The 8,866-nt window shown below is 33.1% G+C and overlaps 1 long non-coding RNA gene across 1 annotated transcript in view; it reads right to left on the bottom strand.

Moving 5' to 3' along the window:
• The window catches only part of LOC111087563, a 14,468-nt gene extending 12,480 nt beyond the window's left edge, over positions 1-1,988 (bottom strand). Inside the window, exon 1 of the long non-coding RNA XR_002612239.1 lies at positions 1,880-1,988. This is a non-coding gene — a long non-coding RNA (uncharacterized LOC111087563). The remainder of the gene's footprint in view (positions 1-1,879) is intronic.
• Positions 1,989-8,866: the final 6,878 nt, after the last annotated feature.

Genomic DNA, 8,866 nt, shown 5'->3' on the forward strand with positions numbered 1-8,866 from the left:
ATCCACCTGGCCATGCCAGGCATTTCAGAAGATATCACGTCAACATTCGTTTGATTATGAGTTAATCTAACATTACATTTGGGTAGAAAGCTAGGTTTAGCACTACCTACACAAATGTCTAGTCTTAAGCATTTATTATGGTTTTATAAAAGATAATATTTTCGTTCTAGGTTGTTTAAAAAAATATGTATTTCTTATGATTTTCCAAAAATTTCTTGAACATTTTGTAGTAATCACTACTAGCAGTTTCATGTTCTACAGTAAATCAATGAATATTTCAATAACATTTACTTAAGAGATGAAATATTGATGGTATGTTTGACATTTCGTGATTCTAATGTTATTAGTGACCCTGCCTCCAAAAACGTCATTGACCCATAAGCAGTTTGATGCATAAATTGTTTATAAGTATGTGTTTATAAAGCTTTAAAATGTTTAAACAATTATTTATGTTCAAGAAAGATGAAAATGTCGTTTTTTAGAAGAAGCATCATTTTTCTCAAAACGAGATTTGTTGAAATATGTTCTGTTTGATAGAGGGCATTGCAGTGGAAAATATTAGTGTAATTTTTGGCTAAACTTTATAAAGTAGTTTTTACTGTATCTTAGAAGAATACTGTGATATAAATACTCTCCACTTCATTTTATTATTTAAGAACAGACGTGTGGTAGGTCAACACTTAATTCATATGATTCCACAATATCAGCTATATGTAACCGCAGACATGTTGCTGTTGTTTTTGTTTTGTTTTTTGTTATCTGCAATATCTAATCGTCAACAACTACACTTATAACGCATTGGAATAATTAGAAGTATTTACACTTTTCCAGGTAATACATGCTTTGGATTATTAAATAGATAAAAAAATATTGATACAAAATGCATTGTGATATTGTCATGTTATAATAACAAACGATTTGGTTTATCTGATGAAAATATAGTTTGTTTGTTTTCATTTCGAAAAACAAACAATAAAAAAAAACTATCGACGGGCAACAGTATCCAAATTGTTTGGACAAAATGCTAAGTTCCTGTAAGCTTACAAACACAGATCTTACGCAACTTCATTTTTTGCACTAAGCTACACAAGGGCTATCTGTGCATAACCGTCTTTAATTTTGAACCAATAGACTAGACTATAGAGAAGGAATCTAGCTAATAGCATCCACAGCCAACTCTTCGGCCTCTTTTTCTGATCGAATAGTTGGGTTTGACCGTCATTCTTATATCACAAACCCGGCTTCAAGGTGCGGAGCGCATTTTTCATTACAACAGGTAGCGAATCGTAAATCCTGGGATATACAGTCCACACACGCTAACCACTAGGACACACCCAGACACGACACTCCAAAGAGAGAGATGCTAGAGAGTAGACCAGTTGGTTTATTAGAATACTTAAATTTACCTGTGATGCTGCTATTTCTGTAAAGAAACAGTAGAAAATAAAATTTCTAAATTAATAACAATAACAACAAGAACTTTTGATACAGGGTAATTATTAGAATACATTAATAGTTTTTGTGCAGAACACATAGTAAACTTAAGTTTTAAATTCACGATTCTAATTATAATGTTTTTTTTTTAAATATATAAATGACTGATCGAATTTGTACTTTTTATATAATTGAATATAATTCCAAGGTGAAGTACAATTTTTATCACGTTTTTGTTAAGGAACCGTTTCGTCTTCTTCTGTGGTAGGACTTCAGTTTTACGTAATGTTTATATATTAGGTGGAAAGATAACTGCGAAAATGGTAAACAGTTGTAAGTTTGTAATACATAAAACTTGGAATAGTGCTGCTTTAAATCATTACTTAATTCTTAAATTATTGCGCCCATTCCCGAGTTGCTATGACTATCGAGTCAGAAGACTTACCTGCGTGGCTTGGAATGAGTAGAGTTACTGGATGAATTCCCTGCCTGTACAGTTATGAGTTCGAATCTGTGTGCGTTGTAATTTTATAGTGGCGCTATTGGGTGGACGAATGATAGGTTTCCAAGAATTATATAGAAAAACTTCGAATCGTAAAGTCTGGTTTGATGTCACATTTACGCAAATACGACGTGGCGTTTGCTACAGGTGTCAGCACAACCTCCAAGTCTTTCCTGATTGGTCAACGTCCGCCAAAGGTTTAGATAATTATGAAACGCGAGCAAGAAGCAGTGTGGGAAGAAGACAACAAATAAAGCACACAATTTTTGTTCATTGGTAAACTTCACCATCATTTTCCAATTATACTCACCTAGAATCGTTATGGTTTTCAAATGTGCATGCTCGAAACAGGATAAGAGTTAGAATGAAATATAGAGGTTTGTTCACATCAATATTTGTTAAGCATGATTGTTTATATACTTCAAACGCAGTAAGTCATGTTCACATAATTAGTAATGGATTATATATACATGTGGTATTAAGTAATGACACCAAATAATTATTCTTAACTCAAACACCTCTTATTAAACATTTACACTTGAACTGAAATATACTCTTGGATGTTCAATGTGTTTTCCGTGAGCATAAGCATTTGAAATTTGAAACCTAATCAGCTTAAAGTATCTTTACAGGTAGCTATAATTTCTGAGCAAGCGGTACATTTAGTTTCGATGAAGCGCTGTTACCATGCCACATACTTGTGTTATTGGAAGTACATACCGATAAAACCGCTCACATCTTCCACTTGCGTCAGTTTCACATGGCAGTATTATCTTTCTGAGAATGAACGGGTGGTTTCCTCCCTCGCAAACACAGCCGCTCATTAGAAAATTGAATTTGTATTAACTCTCTTTATGCGTGACAGGGTAGATCATATATAAACGAGAAAACAACTGTGGCATAGACCTCCCGCGGGACGTTTTATGGAGTAACCACTACTCTCATCACACACACACATACACACACACACACATATATATATATATATATACGACATCACCTTCGACTCTGGTAATTGGTAATTTGTTGTTGTTTTGTTTTTGTTTTTACGCTGAACAAATAAAATGAAAAATATATTAATGGTATTGGAAAGGAATTTAAAAAATGAGAATTATTCTTTAGATTTTCGAAACAGTCTACAGTTAATGTCATACTCAGTAGTCTGTTATAAATTAATGTCATACTCAGTAGTCTGTTAGGGAAAAAAAAGACCATACGTACATTCTCTAGATTTCTGTTAAAATTCTTTAAGATGTGATATTCTGAAATGTTCAAATAATATATTCGTAAATTAAAAAACAAACAAACAAAAATCAGTCAAGAATTCCGAGAAAGGCCTTAAAGCATCTTTGATTTCAATAGACATCTTTATAAAAAAATGTTTACAATAATGTTACACAAAAATTATTTCACGTAGATACTGACAATTTCATTATCTTGATAACACTGAATCAACAACAACATTAAAAATTTGGTGAGTTGCTTTCCTTAGCGTCTGTTCGTATATTAGCGACTCGTGCTTGTCATAAATTAGTGGCTGAAATTAATTGTATTCTTCAAAATTAATTGATAAAATATAGTACGAGTTGTTTATATCTGTCTAAAGTAATTTATAGAACGATTAACAGTAAGACATGTATATGTATATAATCATTTTCGTTTAAAGAGTACAATAAAAATAGTAATAACAATAAAGTGGCATATTTCTCCAGTATTAACGCGGGTTTAATCATTCGGCGACTTCAAAGTGAAACCCAGTCACACGTGTATCGTTCCGCTTATACGAATCAGCTTAAATGTGGTAATCATTGTAGCGATCAGATTTCAGCATAAAAGTTGAAGCTTTGTTCTATATTTGTAAACGACAGTACTAACTACGTTCTAGATGTAAGTTAGGATGTCAACGTTAGTCATTAACTTGTAAAGAACAGCAAAAACGACACCTATGTTTTATTTCATAAATAAATTAATTTACCTTACACGCACACAACATCGTGAACTTGCATATTATAGTTAATTTGTTGCTTCGAAATTAGATGATAAACTAATTTGAAAATTTATGATTTACATATTTTATAATGCCTCATAAAAATTCCTGTTTATGTTGAACGTTAATGGACCGGAAAGTGGATGTCTAAAGCAAAATGTCGAAGACACTAAGGTATAATTATATTTGGTTGACTTCGTAATTTATATTTCTATGCTAATTTGCGTTACGTAATTATAGTTTCCCTAGTTATTTCGGTGGGGGTATTTAGTAGACCAAATTGATAAAAATTTATATTACGTTTTTTGCAAAGTTTGTAAACTGATTATTTTCGGATATTAGTATATAATTTAAATAGTGATTGAAATAAAACTGCTGTTCACTTCCACGTCAAAGTGTTTTTTGAGGCACTATAAACAACCTGCTTACGATACATTTTAAAGTGCAATCAAAAACATATCGCTTTGAATCAGACACAAAACAGAGCTCTTATTATGACTAGCTGAGAACTTGAGCTCTGCACAACCATAAATCGTTTTGGATCATGTACTATAACACATTATGACTTGTTGATAGCTTGTCTTGGGCAACCTCAAATACTTGTGGATCATGTAGTAGAACACATTATGACTTGTTGAGAGCTTGTCTTGGGCGACCTCACATCGTTTTGGAACATGTACTAGAACTTTTATGACCGTCGGAGAGCTTGTCTTGGGCAACCTCAAATCGTTTTGGATCGTGTACTAGAACTTTTATGACCGTCTCCAAAACGATTTGAGGTTGTCAAGACAAGCTCTCCGACGGTCATAAAGGTTCTAGTACATGCTCCAAAACGATTTGAGGTTGTCAAAGACAAGCTCTCTCGTGTACTAGAACTTTTATGGCCGTCGGAGAGCTTGTCTTTGGCAACCTCAAATAGTTTTGGATCATCTACTAGAACTTTTATGACCGTCGAAGAGTTTGTCTTGGGCAACCTCAAATCGTTTGGGATCATGTACTAGAACTTTTATGACTGTGGGAGAGCTTGTCTTTTGCAATCTCAAATCGCTTTGGATCATGTACTAAAACTTTTATGACTGTCCGAGAGCTTGTCTTTGGCAGCATCAAATCGCTTTGAATCATGTACTAGAACACATTATGACTTGCTGAGGACTTGAGATTTGGTAACATTATCTTCAACCCAAACCAATATATTGCGTCTAAAGTATTTTAAAACCTTATAAAACAACCGTTTTGACACTCACGGAAATTTGTTTGCTGAATCTAACTGTGTCATTAATCGTAGAGTACCAGCAACAATAATCATATTTATGTACTTAAGAGCCGTATATTACTTTTTAAATGCATAACGTATGATTTCCCATGTTTATATGTTTTGAAACTTACCTATTGAAGCGCATGATATACCAGTATAACAAGGAAACCACGATTAGACTAAGTGGTAATACTAGTGATCCTTAGTGAATTGCATGAAAACCATTAGTATGTGAACGTGTACCACAACAAAATTACATTCACCAAAAATAAGCGAGATTCATGTACAAATTCCTTAACAAGCTGACAGACAATTCCTATCCATTGTATGTTTACGCCCAAAAATGTATGATAGGCATTGAGTTTCGCTTGGACGTTCCCAACGGATAAAATGCCCTGAGGGAAGCATAATATTAGGTATTTACGGAGTGTTTGATTTTAGATGAGTTTACTTAATTGAAAAAACACACGAAAAAATTAGTTTCAATTTCGGACTTTTTAACAGGGAAGAATCAAATGTGTGTATAAAAAAAAACAATATGATGTGTTTTACCAACAAATATAATTTCGCTTTTGAAGATCATTTATTTATAGTGTTTATTAGAACCGGAATTATAGAGTCTAGCTGTCTTGTAACCACATGAAGACCGGAGTTACAGTTTACCTGTCTTGTAATCACATGATAACCGGAACTATAATCGACCTGTTTTGCAACCACATGAGGACCGGAACTATATTCTACTTGTCTTTTAACCACATGTGGACAGAACTGTATTCTACCTGTCTTCTAATCACACGAGGACTGCAACTGTATAATTTTGCTGTTTTGTAACGACGTAAGAACCATAAGTATAGTGTTGTTGTTTTATACTCTTAATTAAGTAAGTAATGAGTAACCTTAATAAGAGGTTCGTATGTTGTTTTTCATTGTGTGTTCTGTTATTTGTAACGAATGTTTTGCAAAAGTCTCCCACAACATATGATTTGAACCCAGATCATATTATGATCCAACCATGGCATCAGAATTTTCAAGGCAAATTATTTGCTATGCTGTAAGGCTCTTTATTTTTTAGCGCATTATTTTTTTGGATGAAAGTTTTGTACCATTAATTGCAGATATTTGTGTTATACCACTGGCAATTTCTATTGTACATCGAGCTGCATTTCGAAAGTAGCACGCCGAAGCATCGTACTAATTCTTACATCTGTGGGCTTATAGACCAGCCCACTTCCATTCTAGTTGTTAACCCATCGTCAGCGATGGACATTTTTATTTCTACGATTTAAACCGTATGATTTCTCACCATTTATCGTTTTAAGTCATGCTTTATTTACCGACGACACGATTCTATTTTTGTTCTGCTTACTCAATTCCAACAATTATTCAGTTTGTTTTGTTTTTGTAAACTTCTGCTCTGAGACTACGTATTTTTTTAACTGCACATTATTTTACACGTTACTTGAACCACATTTCGTCATTTTTGGTTCTGTAGTTGTTTTTTCTATTTTCAATATTTTTGGTATACAAAGAACATTCTGGGTGCACAATTAGTGGCAATGAGTTGTGCAGATGCACGTATAAGTAACGTTTTTCTTTGTTACATAATTTGACTGGATCCAAGTTGTGTCGTTTAATTTTCTTCGGTGATATTGATATTAATGTTAATAATATATCAATGGGTTCATATATTTAGTTTCAGACCTATTGCCTATTCCATAAATCAGTGGATTATTCCTGGACCAAATTTTATATTATTGGCATGGAACTGTAGGAAATGTTCTACTTCAGACCTCTAACTTCAATTTTATGAATGACCTTGTTATCTGAAATTTGTTATAGGCTTATTTTTTTTATTAGGTATTAATTACTTAGTTATTTCGATAGTGACACGATTCTGGGCGGAAAAAAAACAAACATTATTACGTGCATCTGCATGGGAATCTGTTTTGTTTGTTTGTTTTGAAGTTAAGCACAAAGCTACACAATGGGCTATCTGTGCTCTGCCCACCATGGGTATCGAAACCTGGTTTATAGCGTTTTAAGTTCACAGACATACCTCTGTGCCACTGGGGGGCAGGTAATCTGTTTTTCTCTTGAAATTCTTCCCTATCATTGTATACATCACCAAGTTTTGTTTTTGATCATTTTCAAAACTTTGTTTCTGAGAATGAACCGTCTTCACTCTGATTTCTCTGAATTTTCGAGAACTTTTGTTTATTTTGGTTATAACATATATCTTTTGGAATTTCAACAGGATAGTAGTTTATTATTTCTCAGAGCTACGACAATTTCTATATTTCAGATTCTGTTATTAGATGTAGTAAAATATTTAATCAAACACACACACACAAATTGTATTGTTGTACTTAACATGTACAATTCTTAGTTATCACACCTAAGTTTTAAGCCAGTTAAACAAAGAAATCAAAATTTCGTGGTCGTTTGATGATAAATCCTTTTAGAACAGAATACGGGAGAAAAATGAAGATTGTAAGCTGTAAAAGTTAGTGGTAAATTTAATATTTTATACTTCGATAGAAATGAAGACTTATTTGTGAAATCTTTATAGATATACAGTATATATAATTAAACTTAGACGCGATCAAACAAAATCAGAAGAAAGTGAGCAACGGTGTTATTATACAAGAAATTTGGCACAGTGTCTGTGACAAATTCAAGAGTGAAATACCATATTAAAAAATAAACTTATAACGTGGACCCTTTAATAATGTTGAGTATTTTTCACAAGTGACTTGCTTATATACATAGGCAGCGAGTGAGCCTTTTGTTTCGTTAGGCTATTCTGTCACGCGTGAAGGATTGCACAATTGAGAAGAATAAGTTCGTTTTCCTAATTAAATAAACTCTACTCAGTGGCTCTCATACGCCCTCTTTCTATCTCTCTTTCCGTAAATACTGTATAATATTTTTGAGTTAGAATAATGCCCTGTGGTGGACAGTTAATTTGGGGAGGGTAAGCCTTCTCAAGCCTCTAATACGCGCGCTTTTCCTACTAATGTCTACAATTACACCATTCCAGACAATATTTATTTCTGTAGCTGTTACTAAGTGTCATAATCTCCGTGATGTTAAACTTCAATAAAGTTACAAAATGCGACAGAAGATGTTACTTTGTAAACACTTGAACCATAATTAGCAAGAAATAAACGAAATGATTGGTTAAAATCCATCTCAGAAAAATGTTTTCATTTAATTTTCTTGTTCGATTTTCAGAAACAATGTCAAAAATCCATAGTGCACGGACTTCAACATTTTTTTTTCTCCAGAAAATGTTTATCGATTTTTTTATAGAAGTTCTAAAATAAACATATTTATAGGTAAATTTAGAAATATTCCTTACAAATATATATTAGGCTGAACCAAATAAAATAATTTTTTACAGGCATAATTTAAAAATTTTAAATGCACATTTAGTACTCTCAGTTGAGTAATATGCTAACACGGAACAACTATAATACAGTTGAAACTTAATACACTTGAAATTGTGTATCAGATGTACGAAAATACAACATGCCTTGAATTTCGTCGATATTGTTGCGTCAGCGAGGTCACGTGACTAGTGTCACGCCACCTCTCGAACCTTCGGGAATAGTCGGGAGAGTACAAGATATAGGTAAGTCTGGTATATATATATAAGAGGGTGACAACGGGACGGAACAATGTGTGT

The sequence above is a fragment of the Limulus polyphemus genome, unplaced genomic scaffold (genome assembly GCF_000517525.1).
Source record: "Limulus polyphemus unplaced genomic scaffold, Limulus_polyphemus-2.1.2 Scaffold2302, whole genome shotgun sequence".
NCBI lineage: Eukaryota > Metazoa > Arthropoda > Merostomata > Xiphosura > Limulidae > Limulus > Limulus polyphemus.